The sequence below is a fragment of the Dendrobates tinctorius genome, unplaced genomic scaffold (genome assembly GCF_039654945.1).
Source record: "Dendrobates tinctorius isolate UK_male_01 unplaced genomic scaffold, ASM3965494v1 ptg000008l, whole genome shotgun sequence".
NCBI lineage: Eukaryota > Metazoa > Chordata > Amphibia > Anura > Dendrobatidae > Dendrobates > Dendrobates tinctorius.
In genome coordinates, this window is record NW_027361676.1 from 58,744,512 (window position 1) to 58,770,629 (window position 26,118).

Here is a 26,118-nt window from a genome sequence, read left to right on the forward strand (position 1 = left end):
ATTAATTATGATTGCTTGGTGATTTATAAAAGTGTTTATATATAAACAAGAGAAGGGAGCTGATAAAAAATGGATAAATATGTTCTTATTAGTATATACCATACTGCCAAAGGGTTGTCATGACAACAGGGGGTTTGTTGAATTCCCCCATGCCTGTCATTACGATCCTTCTATTGAATACAGTGAATAGTTAAAAAAATACATATTTTTAAAAATACGATACAAATAAAAAACAAAAAGTTCAAATTACCCACTTTACAAAACATCATATCTACCCCAAAATGGTATTCGTAAATACACTACCATTCAAAAGTTTGTGGTCGGGGGGCGTGGCCTGAGCTGGCGGAAGGATTGTTTTCTCGTTACTCAGAGGTACATTCTGATACCCCTTGTCTGAGCTTTGGACATTAAAAAAGACATTTTTGAAATCTGAGGCCTTTTCCCGCCATTTTACTGCAAGGTGACACCATTTTGAACCGTGAGTCAAAAAATCCTTTCCCTGCTCCCTCCATTACCTACCGGCTGTCATTGTCCTCAGAAAAAGTATCTCCACGCTTGTCTACCACATTTTAAAGATTTTTATTGTCTTTTGGAGATATTTTTTTACAAAAATCCTGTCATATACCAGCTGATTGGCGGAAGGATACAAAATAGTCCCTACCCTGTGCATAATCTGACAGGATTTCTCTCGTTGCATAATTAAAAGACATTGACTTTTTTTGGAATCTCCTCTTGTCTGTTTTAGACCCTTTGGAAGTCCCAGGGTGTCCTAATTTAGCTATATTCCCCTGATTTGTGCGTGGCTGCGGGAGCTATAACGGCTGCGGAGGGATCTCTTTCATCTCAACGTCCTATCTCAAGTACGCCATTTTCCTGTCATAACAGATATGTGAGGCGGAAGGACACAAAATATTCCTTGATTTGTGCCTATTTCTATGTTACCTCCGCTCCCCACCGCTCCTGTGCGGCTCCACTGGGGTGATCTGCCTTTCTTCAGTGGTGCCGTGTATCAGCTGCCGGCTCCCCTGTTGCATATTTTATGACCGGGGACTGACGTCACTGAGCCCTGTGTGAAGACTAGCTGCCTGTCACGGCTGCATTTAAAGTCACAGGGAGCGCGTCTATATCGGCGCGCAGTTAATAAAGGATTTTACTGTATGCATCATACAATATTAAAAGTGCCATCTGATTCTGTGGTGTATCTCATTCCTCACGGTCCCTTTTATAAAAAGGCATAGGAAGACACAAGAATTTTCTATATTTTTAACGTTTATTCAGTATAAACATCACCAATAATATCAATTCTCTCTAATATAATCCCTGCAAGGCAGGATTCAAAAAAGGGCACAAGATGAGTCACAAGGCTACTCCAGTTTCCAAATCAACGAAAGTGTCTAATACGACTCCTCAAAAAGCACAAAAATGTCAGGATTCTTACACTCCTCACTTTAAAGATCAAGTGGATATCATTAACCCATTTAAGGCCAGAACTCCTCATAAAGAGGTCATGGATACATCTCTCTCATCAAAAAGGAAAAATCCTGGTAAAACTTCTGAAAAATTCACATCGCCAGCCCACGGTTCAAGTCCTGATTCTGGAGATAATTCACCAAATTTTTGCCGGAAAGGTCAAAATTTAAGATGGATAACACCAATCCTTCTCCTTCCCAAAATCTAGATGTTATATCCATACACTCTTATATGGATACTCTCACCCTGAAAATCACGTCCAGTATGTCTCAATCATTTGAAAACCAAAATAAAATTTTACAGTCCACCTTGGATAAATTTAGCAGCAGGTTAGACATCCACGAAAAACGGCTAACTGTAGTGGAAGAACACACTGATGATTTATCAAAAGACACCCATGACCTCAAATCTGAATTTCACAGACTTAAAATTAAAGTTGCGGATATAGAAGACAGGAACAGATGAAACAACTTGAAAATAAGAGGAATACAAGAATCTATCTCACCGGATAAACTAGAAGACTTCGTCAAGACAATTTTCAAAAAATTACTACCGGCACTTACAGACCAAGATCTCATCATAGATAGGATCCACAGACTTCCCAAACCACGGAATATCGATAAAGATCTACCTAGAGATACCATGTTAAGGGTCCACTTCTTCAAGATCAAGGAAAAAATTCAAAAATCGGTTAAAGATCTAGGAGGTTTTCCAGAACCCTATGATCACCTTCAGCTGTTCACGGATCTTTCAAAGGAAACGATTGAAGGAAGAAAGTCTTTAAAGCCAGTCACCTCCACCTTGAGGGAAAATAATATCCCCTATAAATGGGGCTTTCCACTTAAACTTTTGGTATTCTACAAAGGAAAGACGACCTTCCTATTCTCGCCTAAGGAAGGAAGAGATTTCCTATCCTACTGCAGGATACCCGATCGCCATAGAAACTCTAACTCTCAAGACCCCAGGCCCTCTTCAGAGACGGGATGATCCAATGGAAAGACCCTGCCTACATATTTTCTCTCCTGGTTAAAAGGCCTCTCTACACTTTTTGATTATTTGTTCAGTGTATTACTCTGCTTATTATTCTTCTTTCCACAGGTTTTCTTACATCTCTACTTCTTTATGGACTCATATATCACATGAGATTATTTTCCTTCTAGGAACAGTACAGTTATGATTGACAGCTAAAGGATGCCTCTAATGGGATTCTTACACAAACTTTCCCCACTAAGGAATTAGAGCCTACCGGCTAGGCTCTTTCTGAAGGACAATTTTGTTCTTACTGTTTAGTGTTTTTCTGTTTTCAGTTTTAAACAGGTCTTCAGTTTTAGGTTTGTTTTTTTTTGTTAACTAAGTTCTTCAAAGGTAGGTGCCCTCTGGTTTCCTTATTTTATCTACCCCACTTCATATGGTTCTTGCCACTCTTGTAACATGAAAAAAGTTGTGTCTTATAATGTCAGGGGGCTAAATAGCCCTTGGAAGAGATTTTCTATTGGTAAAGAAATTAACGGGTTACATCCTGAGGTTGTATGCCTCCAAGAAACTAAGTTCAAAAAAGACAACCACCCTTCTATAAATCTCAAACATTTCCCATTTGTATTTGAGTCTTGCGGCGCACGAAAGAAAGCTGGGGTTTTAACCCTGATTGGTAATTCAATTTCCTTTGAATTTCACTCTGAAGTCAAGGACCTAAAAGGTCATTATCATATTCTCCTATGCAAATTGAACGGCCACACCTTCACAATAGTTAATACTTATGTTCCCAACATCAGACAACTTAGCTTCCTAAATAAGCTAATGAAAAAAATCGACACCTTACGCTCAGGAACTCTACTTTTATTAGGTGACTTTAATATGGTGCCAGATAATACACTAGACTCCTCCTCCCCCAGCAGAAACAGATCGCAATCCTTGAACAGCTGGATTTATAATCACAAGCTATTCGACTCATTCCGCTGTTTGAACACCACATCTAGAGAATTTACTCATTTTTCTGATGGCCATCAGTCGGCCTCTAGAATAGACTTGATACTCACAGATGTCTTCTCCTTGCCAAGGTTCTCCTCCGTCTCCATACTTAATAAATCTATTTCAGATCATTCTCCGGTAACTGCAGAATTGACAATAGGGCCTCCAACTCACCCCCAATTCATGTGGAAATTCAACTCCTCTTTGCTTCATAACCCCTCCACCAAATCTGAAATCAGCTCAGCCTTACAGAATTATTTTAGTGAAAACAACTCCGTCCTCCTAAATCCATTTTCCTGTTGGAACGCTCACAAGGCGGTATTGAGGGGAGTTTTGATCCAAATTTCCTCCAGTCAAAAAAAAGTTAACAGAGATAAAATCCTTACCCTACAACAGTCAATTAAATCTAAAGAAGAAGAACTTTGTGGATCCTCTATTTCCTCTAGCAAACAAGCTGTATTATCAGTACTTACCAATCTTAGAATGCAATTAAGGAAACTCATATTCAATTTTTACGACTCAGCTATTAGATCGGCAAAATGCAAGCATTACTTATCTATAAATCGCCCTTCAAAATACATGTCAATCAGAATTAAGAATATACAGAAACGGAATAGAGTTGACACCATAACTTCCTCTAATGGTACATCTCTGGTCCACCCTAAAGATATTGTAAAGGCTTTTGCCGATTATTACAAAAATCTGTATAATATTAATCAGGATAACCCTAATTTTCAGCCAACTACCTCAGAGATTGGATCATTCCTTTCCAGCATGAACCTTCCAAAACTCAACTCTGAAGACTTATCTTTTTTGTCTTCTCCCTTCAAGTCCTGGAAACGATAAAAAAACTTAAAACATTTAAATCACCCGGACCAGATGGGTTTAGTAATGATTATTTCAAGTCTTTTAGTAATTTATGGGCCCCTCACATTGTAAAAGTATTTAATTCAGCTTTCCAATCAGGTCAATTTCCCAAAGAGATGCTGGAAGCGACCATTGTTGTAATCCCTAAACCAAATTCTGACACTAGCCAAGTTTTTAATTAGAGACCTACACTCACTGGCCACTTTATTAGGTACACCTGTCCAACTGTGTGTTAAGACTTAATTTCTAATCAGCCAATCACATGGCGGCAACTCAGTGCATTTAGGCATGTAGACATGGTCAAGACAATCTCCTGCAGTTCAAACCGAGCATCAGTATGGGGAAGAAAGGTGATTTGAGTGCCTTTGAACGTGGCATGATTGTTGGTGCCAGAAGGGCTGGTCTGAGAATTTCAGAAACTGCTGATCTACTGGGATTTTCACGCACAACCATCTCTAGGGTTTACAGAGAATGGTCCGAAAAAGAAAAAAAATCCAGTGAGCGGCAGTTCTGTGGCCGGAAATGCCATGTTGATGCCAGAGGTCAGAGGAGAATGGGCAGACTGGTTCGAGCTGATAGAAAGGCAACAGTGACTCAAATTGCCACCCGTTACAACCAAGGTAGGCAGAAGAGCATCTCTGAACACACAGTGCGTCGAACTTTGAGGCAGATGGGCTACAGCAGCAGAAGACCACACTGGGTACCACTCCTCTCAGCTAAGAACAGGAAACTGAGGCTACAATTTGCACAAGCTCATCGAAATTGGACAGTAGAAGATTGGAAAAACGTTGCCTGGTCTGATGAGTCTCGATTTCTGCTGCGACATTCGGATGGTAGGGTCAGAATTTGGCGTAAACAACATGAAAGCATGGATCCATCCTGCCTTGTATCAACGGTTCAGGCTGGTGGTGGTGGTGTCATGGTGTGGGGAATTTTTTCTGGGCACTCTTTGGGCCCCTTGGTACCAATTGAGCATCGTTGCAACGCCACAGCCTACCTGAGTATTGTTGCTGACCATGTCCATCCCTTTATGACCACAATGTACCCAACATCTGATGGCTACTTTCAGCAGGATAATGCGCCATGTCATAAAGCTCGAATCATCTCAGATTGGTTTCTTGAACATGACAATGAGTTTACTGTACTCAAATGGCCTCCTCAGTCACCAGATCTCAATCCAATAGAGCATCTTTGGGATGTGGTGGAACGGGAGATTCGCATCAGGGATGTGCAGCCGACAAATCTGCGCCAACTGTGTGATGCCATCATGTCAATATGGTCCAAAATCTCTGAGGAATGCTTCCAGCACCTTGTTGAATCTCTGCCACGAAGAATTGAGGCAGTTCTGAAGGCAAAAGGGGGTCCAACCCCTTACTAGCATGGTGTACCTAATAAAGTGGCCAGTGAGTGTATATCCCTCATCAACACAGACGTAAAAATTTACGCAAAAATCTTGGCTAATAGACTAAATCAATTTCTCCCGACACTAATTTCCAACGATCAAATAGTCTTCATTAAAGGAAGACAATCCATACATGGTACGAGAAGGCTCATTAACATAATTAAGCTCATTTCCTCGAAAAACCTCAAAGCCACTGCTATCTCGCTTGATGCTGAGAAAGCGTTTGACCGCCTTAATTGGTCTTATCTCGAAGCGACTCTCAAAAAATTTGGAATGAATTTTCGACTCACGGGAGGTATTATGGCTTTGTACTCTGGCCCTGGGGCGAGGGTTTATTCCAACAATCATCTTTCCCCTACGTTTAATATAGCTAATGGGACAAGACAGGGCTGCACCTTGTCACCATTGCTTTTCGCATTGGCCATTGAACCTCTGGCCCAATTAATCAGGAATAGTACAAAGATCTCAGGAATTAAAACCTTGAATAGAGATTTTAAAATAGTGTTGTATGCAGATGATATAATTCTTACCCTTACCGATCCAAGCAACTCTATCACTGCCTTAGAAACTCTAATCCAGACTTTTTCCAAGGTTTCTTATTTTAAAATAAACAACTCTAAATCCAAAATACTTGGCTTTAACCTGGGAATAGACCAAGGAAAAATGGAGGGCCTCTCGCCTTGGGGTTGGGCTACTGATGGGCTGACATACTTAGGCCTAAAAATTGTCAAAAATATAAACTCTCTTATAAAATTAAACTTAGAGATTCTTATCAAAAAGCTTTTTAATGAATTTCGTATATCTAGAGATGATGGGCTCTCTTGGTGGGGAAGAATCATGATGGTTAAATCATACATCTTCCCAAAAATCCTATATCTACTTCGCTCTCTTCCTTTAAAAGTTCCCATTTCTTCTCTTACAAATCTCCAAGCCTCATTGAATTCCTTTATATGGAATAACAAAAGATTCAGAATAGCAAAAAACATTCTCTACAATCATAAATCTTATGGTGGAGCTGGTTCCCCAAATATCAAGGCTTATTACACTGCAAATTTAGTCAAACAAAGCACATTCTGGTGGCCACATGATAAGACACCAGCTTGGCATGAACTAGAATTGTCTTTCAACAATTATAAACCTCTTCACCTGCTAAATCTGAACCAGCTCCTTCATAAAAAATTAATTGAAAACTCTCATCCAATTTTTCAAGCTATTTCTGAAGCTTGGAAAAAATTTTCTGTTCTAAAAAGAGGCTCTAATAAAGAGGTCACATTAAAAAATTTCAGTTATTTTTCAAGCATCCAATCAGACTATTGACCCCGTTTGGTCTGCACTTGGTCTCAAAAGACGCAAAGATTTATACGATGGTGCTCTTTGTACACCTTATAACAAACTCAAGAATAGATTTCAATCTACTACTCCTGCTTTCTTACAATATATCATCTTTAAAGACAAACTCCATGAGTTCCTTGCTATTTCACCAAGAATTTCTGAACCAGCAGTTAATCTTATTTGTAATATAGACCAGACCATAATATTTTCTGGAGTTTTGAGTATACTTACAAGTGGTGTAATAATAGCTTTGCAGTGGTCAAAACTCAAAATATTATCAAATGGGAAAATGAATTACATACAATAATTGACACTCCTGACCTTGAACAGGCATGCACCCTCTCGTACGCCTCTACCATTTCCTTATCGCTAGAAGAGACCCATTTCAAACTTTTAACGAGATGGTATTATACCCCTGTAAGACTCCATAGAATCAACCCTGACAATTCTCTGCTCTGTTGGAGGGGTTGTGCAAGGCCAGGAAGTATTTTGCATATATTTTGGCAATGTCTCAAAATTGTTCCCTTTTGGAGAAAGGTTTAAAATCTTATCGATGTTATCTTAGGAACGCGACTTATTTTGTCTCCTCGTCTGGCCCTTCTTTCTCTAGACGCTGACAAAATTGACCCTACTAACAGGCTGTTGATTATGCACATTTTACTAGTTTCCTATATCACAATATCGTTTCCTTTGGAAAAATCCAAAACCTCCACAAATTAACGATATTATAGACAAAATTAGCCTTCATCATTCCTTTGAACTGAAATTTGCACATATGCATTTGATCAATTTGCCAAACATGCTAGGAAATGGTCTAGATGGCTGGAGCTGTTCTCTTAAGGTCTTCAACCAGAGTGCGCCTGCCTAGGCCCCTTTGGGGTTAGAGCTTTGGCTTGGAACAAATTTAATATATTATATGCTTAAATACTTACCTTTGTAATAGTTAATTGTATAATATGCTTCTGCATTAACATGTTACATTTTATGCATTCTTTACAATTGGACATTGTTGTCCTTCCTCTTTTCCTTCTTTTCCTTTTCATCTTTCCTTCCGTCTCCTACACCTTCTTCCCCATTTATTAAAACTCCAATAAAATGTTTGGAAAACAAAAGTTTGGGGTCACCCAGACAATTTTGTGTTTTCCATGAAAACTCATACTTTTATTAATCAAATAAGTTGCCAAATGAATTTAAAATCTAGTCCAGACATACACAATGCTCGAAAAAAATTTTTTTATTTGAAATAATAATTTTCTCCTTTAAAGTTTGCTTTCGTCAAAGAATGCTCCCTTTGCAGCAATTACAGCATTGCAGACCTTTGGCATTCTAGCAGTTAATTTGCTGAGGTAATCTGGAGAAATTTCACCCCATGCTTCCAGAAGCCCCTCCCACAAGTTGGTTTGGCTTGATGGGCACTTTTTGCATACCATACGGTCAAGCTGCTCCCACAACAGCTCAATGGGGTTGAGATCTGGTGGCTGCGCTGGCCACTCCATTACAGATAGAATACCAGCTGCCTGCTTCTTCCCTAAATAGTTCTTGCATAATTTGTAGGTGTGCTTTGGGTCATTGTACTGTTGTAGGATGAAATTGGCTCCAATCAAGCGCTGTCCACAGGGTATGACATGGCGTTGCAAAATGGAGTCATAGCCTTCCTTATTCAAAATCCCTTTTACCGTGTACAAATCTCCCTCTTTACCAGCATCAAAGCAACCCCAGACCATCACATTACCTCCACCATACTTGACAGATCGCGTCAGGCACTCTTCCAGCATCTTTTCAGTTGTTCTGCATCTCACAAATGTTCTTCTGTGTGATCCAAACACCTCAAACTTGGATTCGTCTGTCCATAACACTTTTTTCCAATCTTCTTCTGTCCAATGTCTGCGTTCTTTGGCCCATATTAATCTTTTCCTTTCATTAGCCAGTCTCAGATATGGCTTTTTCTTTGTCACTCTGCCCTGAAGGCCGGCATCCCAGAGTCGCCTCTTCACTGTAGATGTTGACACTGGGGTTTTGCATGTACTACTTAATGAAGCTGCCAGTTGAGGACCTGTGAGGCGTCGATTTCTCAAACTACAGACCCTAATGTACTTTGTTGCTCAGTTATGCAGCGGGGCCTCCTACTTCTCTTTCTACTCTGGTTAGAGCCTGCTTGTGCTCTCCGCTGAAGGGAGTAGTACACACCGTTGTAGGAAATCTTCAGTTTCTTGGCAAATTCTTGCATGGAATAGCCTTCATTTCTAAGAACAAGAATAGACTATCGAGTTTCACATGAAAGTTCTTTTTTCTGGCCATTATGAGAATTTAATGGAAGCAACAAATGTAATGCTCCAGATTCTCAACTAGCTCAAAGGAAGGTCAGGTTTATAGCTTTTCTAATCAGCCAAACTGTTTTCAGCTGTGCTATCATACTTGCACAAGGGTTTTCAAGGGTATTCTAACCATCCATTAGCCTTCTTACACAGTTAGCAAACACAAAGTACCATAAGAACACTGGATTGATGGTTGTTGGAAATGGGCCTCTATACACCTATGAAGATATTGCATTACAAACCAGATGTTTGCAGCTAGAATAGTCATTTACCACATTAGCAATGTATAGAGTGTATTTCTGAATCATTTAATGTTAGCTTCATTGGAAAAAACTGTGCTTTTCTTTCAAAAATAAGGAAATTTCCAAGTGACCCTAAACTTTTGAATGGTAGTGTATATTAGCTCACGGAACAATAAATAAGCCCTCACACAGCTTATATTACAAAAAATGAAAATGTTTTGGGTGTTGGAAAATGGCAACACAAGAAACTTTTTTTTACAAATTTTTGAATTGTTTTTCACCATTTAAATAAAAGAACAACTAAATATGCTTGTTACCTGCGTAATCGTACTGACCTGGAGAATGATATTGCCAGGTCAGTTTTACCATATAATGAATATGCTAAAGAAAAACCCCAAAAAAACAATTGAGAGTGAACTTTGCTTACAATTTCAACACACTTAGAATTCTTTTACCGCTTTCCAGTACACTGTATGGTAAAATGAATGGTGTTATTCAAAAGTACAATTTGTCCTGCAAAAAACAAGCCCTCATACGGCTATATTGATGAAAAATTTCACACTACCTCTGTCCTCCGCTCTGCTAATGACCTGCGAGTAACATCTTCAATAATCTGAACCTCCCACTCCTGTCTCCAAGACTTCTCGCGTGCTGCACCAATTCTTTGGATTGCACTACCCAGGACACTTTGATTAATCCCCAATACCCACAGTTTTAAGCGTGTCCTAAAAACGCATTTCTTCAGACAGGCCTAGCATCTCAACATAGTTATCTAGCTATCCCTGTTTTGCCCATACAAAATTTTCTTCAAAACCAGTACCCTCATATCATCTGTTCTCACACCCTTCATGCAAATAATAGACCTCTGTATCCGTACTTACACATAGTGGTTGGTTACTGGTTCATGCAGCATTACATGAACACCCTATTTATTATATTGATGGTTGGACCTTAACAAGCAATTGTTACCATCCACCTTTCATGTCTCCCCTATTTCCTCATATATTGCTATAGAAATAAAATAATAATTTATAAATATATAATATTTATAATAATTATTATAATAAAATAAAGTTATTCCTCTTGGAAGAAGGGGAGGAAAAAATGAAAATGAAAAAAATGGAAATTGGCCATGGCATGAACGGGTTAAGAATAGTATTTTTAATTTTTGGTATAAAATAATCCTTGATGTTTTGGAAACTGTTTATATAACACTGACTCTTTTTAATATGTATTATTATTTTGGTTTGTCATGCGCAAAACCCTCATGGATGTGTGCTAAAATTTTGAGTTAAATTCTGCATCCTTTGGGGGGTGGGAGCCAAACTTCTATCATTATGGTCTTCCCGCACATATATTTTTAATTTCTCTTTCGTTTTTAGTCATTTTTAATTGTAACTTAAATGCAAAATACATTTTCTTTTTATTCAAATCACCTGTAAAGACCTGATCTTTTCCTATATCAAAAGTAAATTATTATTTTTTTATTGTATTGTACAGGTATTTTTTTCAATACGCATTTGTGAAATTCTAAATAGTCTACATGGTTTTAAAATGTTGATTAAAAAAAAATCCATTCCGATTTTATGATGTGAGAAGATAAAATATGGTGGATGTCGGGCAGGAGGGATACTTTTTATTGCCACTGTAATTGCTGTAATTATCTTTTATGATCTATTTTTCTAGGAACAAAACAAAATAAAAGAAAGGTCTATGTGAGTTCTACCATTTCATTTCAAATATTTACAAGCCAACATGAACCTCAAAATCAAGAATCATTACCCCCTGCCTGCGCCAGGCTATAACTGGGTCATTTCCACACTCTTCACGCAGGGCGCTTGCACATTACTAATACTTTTCAAGCTTTAAAGGTGTAACATTTCATAGTTTGGATCATGTGCTTACTGCTGCTGTTTTAAGCCATCTGGCAATTTTTGTTCAACTCCCCGTGTACTCAGTCTTTTTCCTAAGATAGTCATTGCTTCTCCCACTGCTTTACAGTTATCCTCCCATCAGCATGGATCGAAATGAAATGCATTTAAAGTAGTGAACAAAGAAGTCACTTAACTCAAAAGCTTAAAAGAATGGAACTTATTAATTATTAGCTTTGGATTCCTGTGGGCATCTGTAAGTTAACTTTCTTCTGTGGTCTATATAAAATAGGAAGAGAAATGACACGTTTTTTCTTTTGATTACAGAATAAGCAAATATAATAAAATATATGTTTAATGACAGCCAATTCTGGCATAATGTCTACTGAAATTGACTTTCTATTTGAATGAAGTGACAAAATAATCCGACTGTCAAAATTGGAAGGAAAGAATTGGAGAATAATAAAGACAATTGCTTTACTTGTCATCCTCATCCTAAACTGATTGGTATCTAAGTGACAGCACCGACTCTAAAGACAATCCCATGAGCAAAGCAAAGTCTACATAAGTTTCCTACTTATATTAATCAATCAAAAAGCACATACTGGTAGATTAGTAAGTCTACATAGTGTATGAGAGTGCGGTTCAAGCAAAAGTCTTGAATTGTACAATGATTTCGATTTGGGCCCTGTCCTCTAATCCTGGTGATTTGTTGCGCTTGTTTGTAGGCAGTGTATTCAGATATTAGGGCCTGTTTGGCTCCAAAATGGCTTGCTCGGGTATGTCAACACATAAGTAATGTCTTACAAGTTAGATTCCACCAATGGAATAACTATCCTCTTTGTGCACATCTCTAGCACTCATAGCCACACAAAGAAAAGTGCTTGCAATTTTTCTCAATCTAAGTCTAATTAGCTATTGACATAATGACATAATTCTCTCCTCATTCAGTATTTACCAACCACTCCAGATGGGGCAACCTCTTTTAGAACTTTCTATTGCACTACAGAATTCATGATGTGGTTCATAATAGAAAGGTACTCAATTCTTATCAGATTTTACTATACAAACCGTATACAATGTGAAATATAAATACTTCAAAGAAGAAAGGATTTAATTGCTGCAGTCACCAGATGATACAAATTGTCTTTATTGTGGCATACAAAGAATGGGCAGTAAATGCAAATGTGGCTTATGGCTGTCTCATGCCATCCATGACACTTCCTTGGAGATTCATCATATCGTTTTTCCTATAAAGTATCTACTGTATGATGACTGCTTTTTATTACTGGCTACACCAAAGATTTTTGAACAGTTGCTCCTTATATTACAATATATACGAGTTATAACACTGAAAAAATGGAGCGTTACACACAGCCATATATCATAATAATAATAATCTTTCTTTATATAGCGTCAACATATTCCGCAACGTTTTACAATTTAACAGTTCATACACCACAGTCATAAGTAACAAAGTTAAAGATAATACAATAATTAAAGCAAAATAAGACGACCCTGCTCGTGAGAGATTACAATTTACAGTGAGATGGGGGAGACACAAAGTACAGCTGCATATTTACAATGATTGTCCAGCCATCTTGAGGGAGTGGGGGATACATAAAGGCTGCATGAGCTGGTCACTAGCCAGTATTTCTGGTGCTGTTGGGTGCGGTGGAGTTTGAAGGAAGGTTATTCTCAGAGAGTGAATGGGCCACAGACACACTTACATGTAAAATAACTTTGATTAGAGAATGTGATAGGCCACTGTGAACAGAAGTGTTTTGAGGGAGCATCTAAAACTGTGCAAGTTGTGGATAGTCCTAATTTTTTGGGGTAGAGCATTCCAGAGGACTGGAAAAACATGGGAAAAGTCTTGGAGCCGGGAGTGGGAGGTATGGATTAGTGCAGAGGTTTGTCGACAGTTGATCGATGAGCGTAATGAGCGGGTAAACAGAAATGATATACCGTATTTTTCACTTTGTAAGACGGACTTTTTTCCCCCCAATTTTTGGGGAAAATAGGGGTGCATCTTACAATGCGAATATACCTTTTTTTTTGCTGCCACTGCGGGTGTCCTGTGCTTGCTGCCGTGCTGTGTATCCCGGGTAATGCCGCCGCCGCACCTCCCGACATTTCAGTGCCGAGATCTCCATCTGCAATGAGCAGCGGCTATTTTCCCAGAAGCAATCCACCGCACAGGGCACTGCAAGCATGGACGGAATGGCAGAGCCCCTCATGCAGCACGGGACAGAGCGCTGTGGCGGCAAGCACCAGGGGACAGAGCGCAGCGGCAGCACAGGGGGAAAGAGCGGGCAGCAGCACCGGGGGACAGAGTGGGCGGTAGCACCAGGGGACAGAGCGGGCGGTAGCACCAGGGGACAGAGCGGGTGGCAGCACCGGGGGACAGAGCGGGCACCATCTAGAAAGGAGGTCCACATCTAAGGCCAAATCTATCTTTCATAGTGAAGATAGTGACTGAGAGGACAAGTTCCCAGTGGTAGGAAGGACTTATTTATACGTCCTAAAATAAAAGAAACAAACTGATCTATTATGGAGACTAGATATAAAAGCTGATTATATAAAACATGACAATAGAAACAATTACATGCTAAATGGAGTTAGACAGATGAGAAAACAAGAGACATCCTGCACAAATAATAAAACATAAATATAAAAACAATTAAAAACACATAAAAGACAGCCAGAAGAGTTGACAACATCAGATAATAGACACTTTAGAGAAGCATATAGAGAACGAGTAAGGAGCAGGGGGTCCTACTATCATTTATGTAGGTAGGAAAGGTACATAGCAATTGTGGTCTTTTAGGCCTGATGGTGCTACAGTATCCAGCCTATATATCCATTTGGCTTCTTTCTGTGCTAATAGCCGCTTCCAATTTTCCCCGCGACGTCCGATGAAGACTCTGTCTATGCCTTTTCCCATCACACCTGTGGCGTCACAGTTATGTGTAGCTCTAAAGTGGCGTGGTATGAGTTTCAAATTCTGAAAGTCAGTTTCCAGATTTGCTCCTGCTATGTCCAACATATGCTCTTGTACTCGTCTGCAAAGTTCACGTGTTGTCATACCCACATAGATAAGGCCACATGGACATGTGGCATGGTATACAAATGATTTCATAGTACTGGTAATGGTATGTGCAATTTTGTATATTTTGAAATTTTTTTGAGCTAATAAACTGTTGTTTTGGCAATATTTTTGTACGCCACACTTTGTGCACCCCTGCTTAGGTCCTTTCAAGCCAAAGATAAATTTTGGGGTCTCACCTTTGTGGCAGCTGTGGACAAATTGGTCTCTGAGGTTTGTAGATTTCCTAAACATGATCACTGTTGTGGTCCTATGAATTTTGAGATGGTATTATCAAGTAGAATGATAGGCCAATGTTTAACAATGACATTTCTAATTTGTCACTCCTGGAATTAAAATCTAGTATAAAGCGTATCTTGGTCTCTTGGTCTGTACTTTTGGTTTTCTTCTGCTCTTGTTTGGATCTTACACTCTGCTTTGCTCTTGAATAGGCATGACATATTGTCTTTTTTCCATAGCCCCGATCATTAAACCGTGGGCATAGATCCTTGACCTGCTTTTCAAAAAAAATATAATTTTTTTTTAATACCGCTGCAATATTTAATTGGAGTTTTAGCAGTGCCAACATTTTTTATATGCTATGGCTATGGGACATTATGAAATAGAACTCCCAGGACATGACGAGGCTGGTGTACTTGCTTTAAAAAAAAGAGAAAGTCTGCATAATTTACATTGTAAAATAACATATCCAGCTAAAAAGTGAAAAAGAACCTCATTCAGTCTCCACACTCGCTGCCTGATTAACAGCTGCAGCTTGTAATGAGCATTGTGAGGCCTTAGCAGCAGGAGGGACACTTAAGAAGCTATCAGCCAGGTTAGGTGAGAAGACATGAAGTATGATTCTACACATATTCTGACATGGATTTAAAAAAAAGTACACCAGTCTCATGAGGTGTAAGATATTTGTTTAGTTATGTATTGTATGCATTATTTTATATTAGTTGACTTTATGAAATACTAGCTTGGCCCGTGAAAAATTTTCGCACATTGGTCGTCGGTGGAGCAGGCAATTTCAGAAAAGGCAAGCTGGTCAAATGTAAATGTACCGTATTTTTCGCTTTATAAGACGCACTTTTGTTCCCCCAAATTTTGGGGGAAAGTAGGGGGTGCGTCTTATAATCCGAATATACGGGGGAGGGGGTGTATATATATATATGTACTGCAGGGTCCAGGGGAGGTGGGGGCAGCTTTGGAGCGGTGCTGTGAGCTGGTAAAAGCTGCCGAAGGGAGCCTTTGATCTCCTGCTCCCGCTCATATAATATGCACTGCCGCTGTCCATCACCATGGTGCTGAAACTGCACCACGGTGACTGGCTGGGGGAGCGGTGCATATTATAGCTGCCTGCGCCCTCCTTTGATCGCACATGATCCCCTGTGTTAGATATCGCCCCCATGCTGCTGCCCATAGTAAAATAAAAAACTCTTTCCTTACCTCCTCCAGCGCTGATCTCCCGGTGTCTCTGCTGCTGCTGTCATCAGCACTCTGCTGTGCTGATCACATGACCGGCTCTGAGAACCAGGAAGTGGAGGAGGAGCTCAACCACACTGAGGGAGACACGAGGAGGGACAGCGCTGAGAAGGTAAGGAAAGAGTTTATTTTACTAAAAGCAGCAGCATGGAGGCGATATCTAACACAGGGTGATGTGTGCCAGCCACAGGGGGGCCAGTGTGCCAGCCACAGGGGGGCCAGTGTGCCAGCCACAGGGTGATGTGTGCCAGCCACAGGGGCCAGTGTGCCAGCCACAGGGTGATGTGTGCCAGCCACTGGGGGCCGTGTGCCAGCCACAGGGTGATGTGTGCCAGCCACAGGGGGGCCAGTGTGCCAGCCACAGGGGGGCCAGTGTGCCAGCCACAGGGTGATGTGTGCCAGCCACAGGGGGCCAGTGTGCCAGCCACAGGGTGATGTGTGCCAGCCACAGGGGCCAGTGTGCCAGCCACAGGGTGATGTGTGCCAGCCACAGGGGCCAGTGTGCCAGCCACAGGGTGATGTGTGCCAGCCACAGGGGGGCCAGTGTGCCAGCCACAGGGGGGCCAGTGTGCCAGCCACAGGGTGATGTGTGCCAGCCACAGGGGGGCCAGTGTGCCAGCCACAGGGTGATGTGTGCCAGCCACTGGGGGCCGTGTGCCAGCCACAGGGTGATGTGTGCCAGCCACAGGGGGCCAGTGTGCCAGCCACAGGGTGATGTGTGCCAGCCACAGGGGCCAGTGTGCCAGCCACAGGGTGATGTGTGCCAGCCACAGGGGCCAGTGTGCCAGCCACAGGGTGATGTGTGCCAGCCACAGGGGGGCCAGTGTGCCAGCCACAGGGGGGCCAGTGTGCCAGCCACAGGGTGATGTGTGCCAGCCACAGGGGGGCCAGTGTGCCAGCCACAGGGTGATGTGTGCCAGCCACTGGGGGCCGTGTGCCAGCCACAGGGTGATGTGTGCCAGCCACAGGGGGGCCAGTGTGCCAGCCACAGGGGGGCCAGTGTGCCAGCCACAGGGGGGCCAGTGTGCCAGCCACAGGGTGATGTGTGCCAGCCACAGGGGGCCAGTGTGTCAGCCACAGGGTGATGTGTGCCAGCCACAGGGGCCAGTGTGCCAGCCACAGGGTGATGTGTGCCGCACAAGGGGGCTATATTCAATATAAGGTGGCCATATCCAGATTAAGGGGGCTAATTTTAGGGTGGGGGGCTATGAGGGACATATACCCTATATGATTTGTTAGACGGACACTGGCATTATAAGACGGACCCCATTTATTAAAAAATTCTCTATTCCTTCACCACATTTGGGGGTGCGTCTTATAATCAGGTGCGTCTTATAAAGCGAAAAATACGGTATTTAATGAGATAATGAACACAGACAGGTATTTATATATGTAGATTGGTAATACAATAAATTGGTTTGATAAGTAGAGACCAAAAAATGTCTTCCGGTTGAGGTGCCACCTGCAGGTCATTGTGTCTTTCTGTAGGTTTATGAAAATGAATGTTTAAACTGTATTTAGTGATAAAATCATGAATGTGTGGTTTGTTTGGCTCTTTTCTTGCTTGTGGAGAAGTAATCAGTGAAAAAGCAGTGCATGTATACAAATGTGTTTGCATATGTGACTCACCGTTTGTGTGTGTGGGGTGAAGTAATCACCAAAAAAGCAGTGCATGTATACAAATGTGTTTGCATATGTGACTCACCTGCAGTGAAGTGTGCAATCCTCCAATGTGACTGAAATAGGCTGGGCAAGCACTTGAGCTAGCTGGAAAGACCCCAAGGCAAATGTATTGATTTGTTTGTGATGTCTGTAAGAAGCTTTGTGATAGTGTGCTTTGGGCTAGTGTGCTGCCACCTGTAGGTAATTTGACCTTTCAAATGGTGTATCATATGTTTGTGTGGGTGGAGTATGAACGGAGCAAGTGTACAATTCAATAGGCAGTGCCTGTTGACAAATGTGTTTGCATATGTGCCTCACCTGCAGTGAAGTGTGCAATACTCCAATTTGGCTAAGATAGGCTGGGCAAGCAGTTCTGCAAGCTGGAAAGCCCCCAAAGCAAATGTTTGGATTTGTTTGTGATGTCTGTAAGCAGCTTTGTGGTAGTGTGCTTTGGAGTACTGTTGTGCCACCTGCAGGTCATTTTTCCTTACTGCAAGTTTATGAAAATCAATGTTTAAACTGTATTTTGTGATCAAATCGTGGATGTGTGGTTTGTTTGGCTATTTTCTTGCTAAAGGGGGCAAGTTTACCTTTCAAATGGTGTATCATTTGTGTGTGTGGGTGCAGTATGAACGGAGATAGAAAGTAATCACCGAAAAACAGAGTTTAGAAATAATAGATAGATGGTGACAAACCAACATTAAAAATTTAACTGTGAAATGGTTTATTCACATCAGGCTAGACATAGTTGGGTCTCATATGCATCCATAGAATAATGTCCATACAGCTTTGGAATTACTGTTGTGTTGTATGTTTGCAGATATAAAGTAAGTGTCACTACTATGTTGTAGATTACCCGGGGCTAGGGGCTCCTTCCCTTGCCCTAACTCTAGATGTGCCCTAGCTACCCCTGCTCCCCAGATTACTTCTGATGTTGAAGACTTTGGGGCTATGTACCTTGCTGAACTTCTGAATTAGCCCTATATCTCCCCACCACCAAGGGAACCAGTGCATAATAGTGTATGAATATACACAAACCAGACAAACAAGGAAGGCTATACAGGGATAAAGGAAAAATATCAATCATACAAATATGCACTCACAGAAAACAAAGGGGAAAACATGAGAGAAAAGGAATGTAATCCAAATAGGAGAGGAATAGGATTTTCAAACAGCCAGAAAGTCCAAGCAACAGTCACAGAATAATGCTCCAAACACCTCTACCAAGCACCGACTCCTCCACTAATCGATCAATGCAGCTAAGTATACCCGAGGAAGGGGGGCTGGTACACTTTCAAGTCGGTGGTACATATTTTGAAGCTTTTTGTTTTTAAATATAGTCATAATTCAAAATCTAGTTTAGTAAGTATTATAGCAAATACTTTTTAATGCATTATACCTATAGTACATTCTCTTGGGATACAAACTCTCCATAGTCAATGAACACCAGCATACCAAAGAGTATACTTGCTCCTTTTCTACGCACAAGGTAATATAACTGTTTGTTATGTATAGTGCTGATACTAGCTGTTCTTCATTCTAGGTCTCCTCTTCTGTTATCTTAATAGTTGCCAACGTCTGATAGGCAGCTATCGCACTGCTTATATTGCTGGCTTGATGCCACGATGCTAGCTTACGCAAGCCTGAGTTTGTTCCTGATGTACTGCATAGTTCTCACGCAAATTCAAAGAAGCTTTATTGACAGGACTAAATACACATTAGTTTTGCCAAAGCAAGTGCACAAAAGGGAATAGGGATAGGGACTGTAGGGATGTTGGGTAGGGGCTGTAGGAAAGGTGGATGGGGACAGACCCAGAATGGGGCTATAGAAGTCCATGGCATAGGGAAGGTGGATGGGGGGATGGGGGCAGATCCAGGATGGTGCTATAGAAGTCCATGGCATAGGGAAAGTGGATGCACTATTGCAATAACATACCTTGCTGTACAAAGAGGTGATTTATTTTTGCTGCTTTTGAGCCCTGTTGGTATGATGTTGTTACTGATGAACTCATGAAATATTCCTCTCTTTCAAGGCCTGCAGTTCAAGCACAAACCTTGTATTTTATTGTGCAATGTTTCCCAGTTTAGTCCCTCACTTCTTGTCTTGGTAATTTAAGTGCTGTGCTTGTCTTTATGCAGTGTATCTCAATATTAAGTTTGGCTCCAAAAAGCCACCTTGCTAGGGTATGTCCATATATCGTTAACATGAAATAAGTTATATCATCCTGTCAAACTCAATGACTAAAAAAACTCAGGTCCAGTAGTCCTCCCTTCCATGGCCAGAATGTTAGTGAACATTTATAGAACAGTTCCTTATGCTGTTCTGCCCATTGTTCTTGTGAATCCTGCCTCCATTATACGTGCTATCAGATGCAGCACAGTTCTTGATACAGTTCTATTTGCCTGCTTTTTCTGTGAAAGGTCCTATAAGGGTATGTTTCCACGTGGCGTATTCCGAGCACTTTGGACGCAGCGGACACCCACCCCATCCAAAGCGCTGCCGGCTTTTGTACGTGTGGTGAATCGCTGCATCCTATGCCTAGAACGGTGCTATATATCTTGTGGAGACTGAGCACCTCTGCAAGATAAATAGACACGCTGTAAAGACGATGCATCTGCACATGTGCAGGTCTGCCACCTGTGTCTTTGTACGCATAGTGGATATGGGATTTCATAAAATCCCCTCCACTATGCTGTAAGATCTGAATGCTGTAGCTGTACGCAGCATCCAATCAGCAGCAAATACGCCACGTGGAAACATACCCTAATTGCCTTAGTCTTTGTTGAGTCCAATATATAAAACAACCAGATTACAGATGTTTATTTTTGTTCCTTGCCTTCCTAGACTCCTGGTACTTGTGAACCTGATTTCTAGCTATTCCTGATTATGTTCATGTTTATATCTTTGCATACCATGCCTGATATCCTTGTCTTAGAATAGGTGGTTACATTCCTGCCTGGACACTTGGATGCTAATTGCATATGTTCCTGCCAAGACTTTTGTATACTATGCATGGTACTTCACAAAATACAGTTTTATTTCTGCAAAATTTAGTCTAAAAATACATAGAACACTTATAAAAGACTTTTTATCTCAATACATACATATGGATTTACAAAAGAATGATGGTCCACATAGGTGATAATAAGCCCATGGCCGTGGGCTCAAAACAGGATTTAAATAACGCTATACTGCATCAGATTACTAGTAACTAGTGTTGAGCATTCCGATACTGCAAGTATCGGGTATCGGCCGATACTTGCTGTATCGGAATTCCGATACCGACTTCCGATATTTTTTCAATATCGGAATTCGGCATCGGAATCGGAAGTTCAAAGTTGATTGACGGCCTGACATCATCATGATGCGCGGTGTGTGCGCATCATGATGCGCCGTCATTTCGGGCCTTCCGGGGGTCTCTGCCGGCCTGCCGGGGGGCTGTGTGGACTGCCCGGGGTCGGTACCGGCCTGCCGGGGGGCTGTGCCGGCCTGCCGGTGGTCTGTGCACCCTGTGGGGGTCTGTACCGGCCTGCCGGGGGGCTGTGCCGGCCTGCCGGTGGTCTGTGCACCCTGTGGGGGTCTGTACCGGCCTGCCGGGGGGCTGTGCTGGCCTGCCGGGGGGCTGTACTGATGTCCGGGGGTCTGTGCAAGCATCGTCCGATGGGACTACAAGTCCCATCTGGCGATGCCTGCTACCATGACAGTGATTGACACATTAGCCAATGATGGGACAGTAGTAGTCCCATCATCCGGCTAATGTGTTAAATGTTAAAAAAAAAAAAAAAAAAAAAAAATACTACATACATACTACATACATACTACATGCTACATACATACTACATATATACTACATGCATGCTACATACATACTACATGCTACATACATACTACATATATACTACATGCATGCTACATACATACTACATGCTACATACATACATACTACATATATACTACATGCATGCTACATACATGCTACATACATGCTACATGCTACATACATACCACATACATACTACATACATGCTACATGCTACATACATACTACATACATACTACATACATACTACATGCATGCTACATACATACTACGTACATACTACATGCATGCTACATACATACTACATGCTACATACATACTACATATATACTACATGCATGCTACATACATGCTGCATACATGCTACATGCTACATACATACCACATACATACTACATACATGCTACATACATACTACATATATACTACATACATACTACATACATGCTACATACATGCTACATACATACTGCATGCTACATACATACTACATACATACTACATACATACTACATACATACTACATGCATGCTAGATACATACTACATACATACATACTACATGCATGCTACATACATACTACATACATACTACATGCTACATACATACCACATACATACCACATACATACTACATACATACTACATGCTACATACATACTACATATATACTACATGCATGCTACATACATACTACATGCATGCTACATGCATGCTACATACATACTACATGCTACATACATACCACATACATACTACATACATACTACATACATACTACATACATACTACATGCTACATACATACCACATACATACTACATACATGCTACATGCTACATACATACTACATACATACTACATACATACTACATGCATGCTACATACATACTACGTACATACTACATGCATGCTACATACATACTACATGCATGCTACATACATACTACATGCATGCTACATACATACTACATACATACTACATGCTACATACATACCACATACATACTACATACTACATACATGCTACATGCTACATACATACTACATATATACTACATGCATGCTACATACATACTACATATATACTACATGCATGCTACATACATACTGCATGCTACATGCATGCTACATACATACTACATACATACTACATGCTACATACATACCACATATATACTACATACATACAATACATTCATACAATACATACATAGACATACAGTACATATAACATAGAGTAACATACTTACCAATGCTTGTCACATTGTTCCCCGAAGCCATTGTCTTTTCTGGAATAAATATTAACATAACAAACCACAAAAATACTCACCCACGATCCGAAGCAGTCCACGAGTGTGTCCCACGACGATCTTGGGTAGAGAACTGCAGCATCAGATGATGCTGCCGTTCTCTACGGGCTGCAGGAATCCAATGACGGAAGGTAGGTATCCTTCCGCACTGTATTCCTCCGCCACTTAAAAAAAAAAAGTCCCTAGTCTCACTTTATGCCATTGCTGCGTGGGAAATTCCCACACAGCAATGGCATAAAGTGAGACTAGGGATCGTGGGTGAGTATTTTTGTGGTTTGTTATGTTAATATTTATTCCGGAAAAGACAATGGCTTCGGGGAATATATGTAGTATGTATGTAGCATGTAGTATGTATGTAGTATGTATGTGGTATGTATGTAGCATGTAGTATGTATGTAGCATGCATGTAGCATGCATGTAGTATGTATGTAGCATGCGTGTAGTATGTATGTAGTATGTATGTAGTATGTATGTAGCATGCATGTAGTATGTATGTAGTATGTATGTAGTATGTATGTGGTATGTATGTAGCATGTATGTAGCATGCATATAGCATGCATGTAGTATGTATGTAGTATGTATGTAGTATGTATGTAGTATGTATGTAGCATGCAGTATGTATGTAGCATGCATGTAGTATGTATGTAGTATGTATGTAGTATGTATGTAGCATGCAGTATGTATGTAGTATGTATGTAGCATGCAGTATGTATGTAGCATGTATGTAGTATGTATGTAGTATATATGTAGTATGTATGTAGCATGTAGTATGTATGTAGCATGTAGTATGTATGTAGCATGCATGTAGTATATATGTAGTATGTATGTAGCATGTAGTATGTATGTAGCATGTAGTATGTATGTAGCATGCATGTAGTATGTATGTAGTATTTTTTATTTTTATTTTTTTTTTACATTCAACACATTAGCCGGATGATGGGACTACTACTGTCCCATCATTGGCTAATGTGTCAATCACTGTCATGGTAGCAGGCATCGCCCGATGGGACTTGTAGTCCCATCGGACGATGCCTGCACAGACCCCCGAAGCCTGCACAGACCACCGGCAGGCCGGCACAGCCCCCCGGCAGGCCGGCACAGCCCCCCGGAGCCTGCACAGACCACCGGCAGGCCGGCACAGCCCCCCGGCAGGCCGGCACAGCCCACCGGAGCCTGCACAGACCACCGGCAGGCCAGCACAGCCCCCCGGCAGGCCGGCACAGACCACCGGAGCCTGCACAGACCCCCCGAAAGGCCCGTACAGACCCCAGAGAGGCTGTACAAGGCAAAAACAGGGTTTTTCTTATTCCGATACCGGAAGTCCCATAGACTTGAATGGGACTTCCGGTATCGGAATCGGCGATACCGATACTTTTTTTAAAGATCGGCCGATCCATTCCGATCCGATACTTTGAAGTATCGGACGGTATCGCTCAACTCTACTAGTAACTCAGTTGTTATATGGCCTGAAGGTGAACAAATTGGATCAAACAACCCAGCCCGCTAACTAAAAGGAAGGAAGGACTGGATGAACAGATCCAATAGGCATCAAGCTTATAAGTGGTCCAAATTGATATACATTAACAACGGCATTCGTTATATAATATAGAAAAAAATAACTGAATCAAAGGGTTAATTACCCATGTAAAGGTGACTCCTGCACAGACTGCGGCCAAGTTTTTCCGACGCGCGTTTTGTGAGCGTTGATGTTGCTCCCTCAGCGACAACTTAGTTACTACTAATCTGATGCGTATTTTGTGATATACAATGACTTAAGTTCTCCTTTTCTGAATGGTTTAATGGAGTCAGTATATTGATTGATATTATTATAGTTGTGGGCTGGTAATTTTCTATGTTATGCATGGTACTTGTAATGCTGCTTTTTGTCCTAACCTCAGGCTTGTTCCTGGGCATGCTCCTTTCTGATCTCTTGCTCTGGTGCATCTTGACTATGCTCTTGAGTCTAATCCAGCTCTGTCTGTCAACTAATTGTCATGTCTTCTGGTTTCATTTAAGGCCTGTTCCTACTTTTTTTTCCTGTATGCACTAAGTATCCTCAATTTTTCTAATTTTCTAAGGTCCTTCAAATTTCAAAGGTCATTCAAAAGGTCATTCAAAAGTTCAAATTTCATATATTTCATATTTGCATGTTATAGCGCTACAGAGTGCTACGTTATTTGTTGGTCATTTATGAAGATGGCTACTCTTAGTAAGCATCTGTTCACACCTGATTTCTGCTTGGAAGTGACGGTCAGTCTTTCAATATTAGTCTAGTGTCATGTCACTGGTTGCTGCTCCTGGTATCTCGTTATTGTTACTGAGGCTTGGTCTAGGTTGCTTGGTCTAGGCTTGGTCTAGGTTGATATCGCTGGTATCAGCTTATTTCATCTGACGTTTGTGGTTGTTGTTCTTAGTATCCCTTGTCTCTGTCTATGGCATGTCCTTGGTTGTTGTTCTAGTATCTCTTGATTCTGTCCAAAAAGATTTTACTAGTTTCTTTTACAAGTATCATCATATTTATTCTGAGACTGGTTTCTTGTCTCTAATCCCAGGACTTCCTGGTTCCATCTGAGACCTATCTCTGATTGTTATTACCTGTATCTCTGATTTTCCTGACACTAGTTCCTGATTGCTAATTTTCATGTCTTCTGGTTTCATTTAAGACCTGTTCCTACTTTTTGTTCCTGGTATCTCCAGGCTCTGTCTGAGACATGCTCTTGTTTTGTTCCTATTATCTCATGGGATTGTCCTAGGCCTTTCACTAGTTGCACTAGTCCCTGTTCCTGGTATCTACTGGTTTCTTCAGAGGCTTGTTCGCTAATCCTGCTACCTCCGGGATTAATCTGAAACCTGTTACTGGTTGCTGTTCCTGGTTTCTTCAAACTCCATCTGAGACATGTTCCTGTTCGCTGCAAAGTTCCACAGCAAACCAAATATCTCATTGAGGGGATTAAGTGTGAAATCCAGGGGATCCATTGTACATGTGTAGACAGCATATACAGTAGATGTCAGGGGACGGAAGGAGGCCTAAAGCAGCAGAGAGCACATTGATCCCATCAGGAATATATATATAGCTGGAGTCCTGGGTTCGAATCCCACCAACAACAACATCTGCAAGGAGTTTGCATGTTCTCCCCGTGTTTGCGCAGGTTTCCTCTGGGTACTCCGGTTTCCTCCCACATTCCAAAGACATACTGATAGGGAATTTAGCTTGTGAGCCTCATCGGGGACAGTGATGATAATGTGTGCAAAAATGTAAAGCGCAACGGAATATGTTAGCG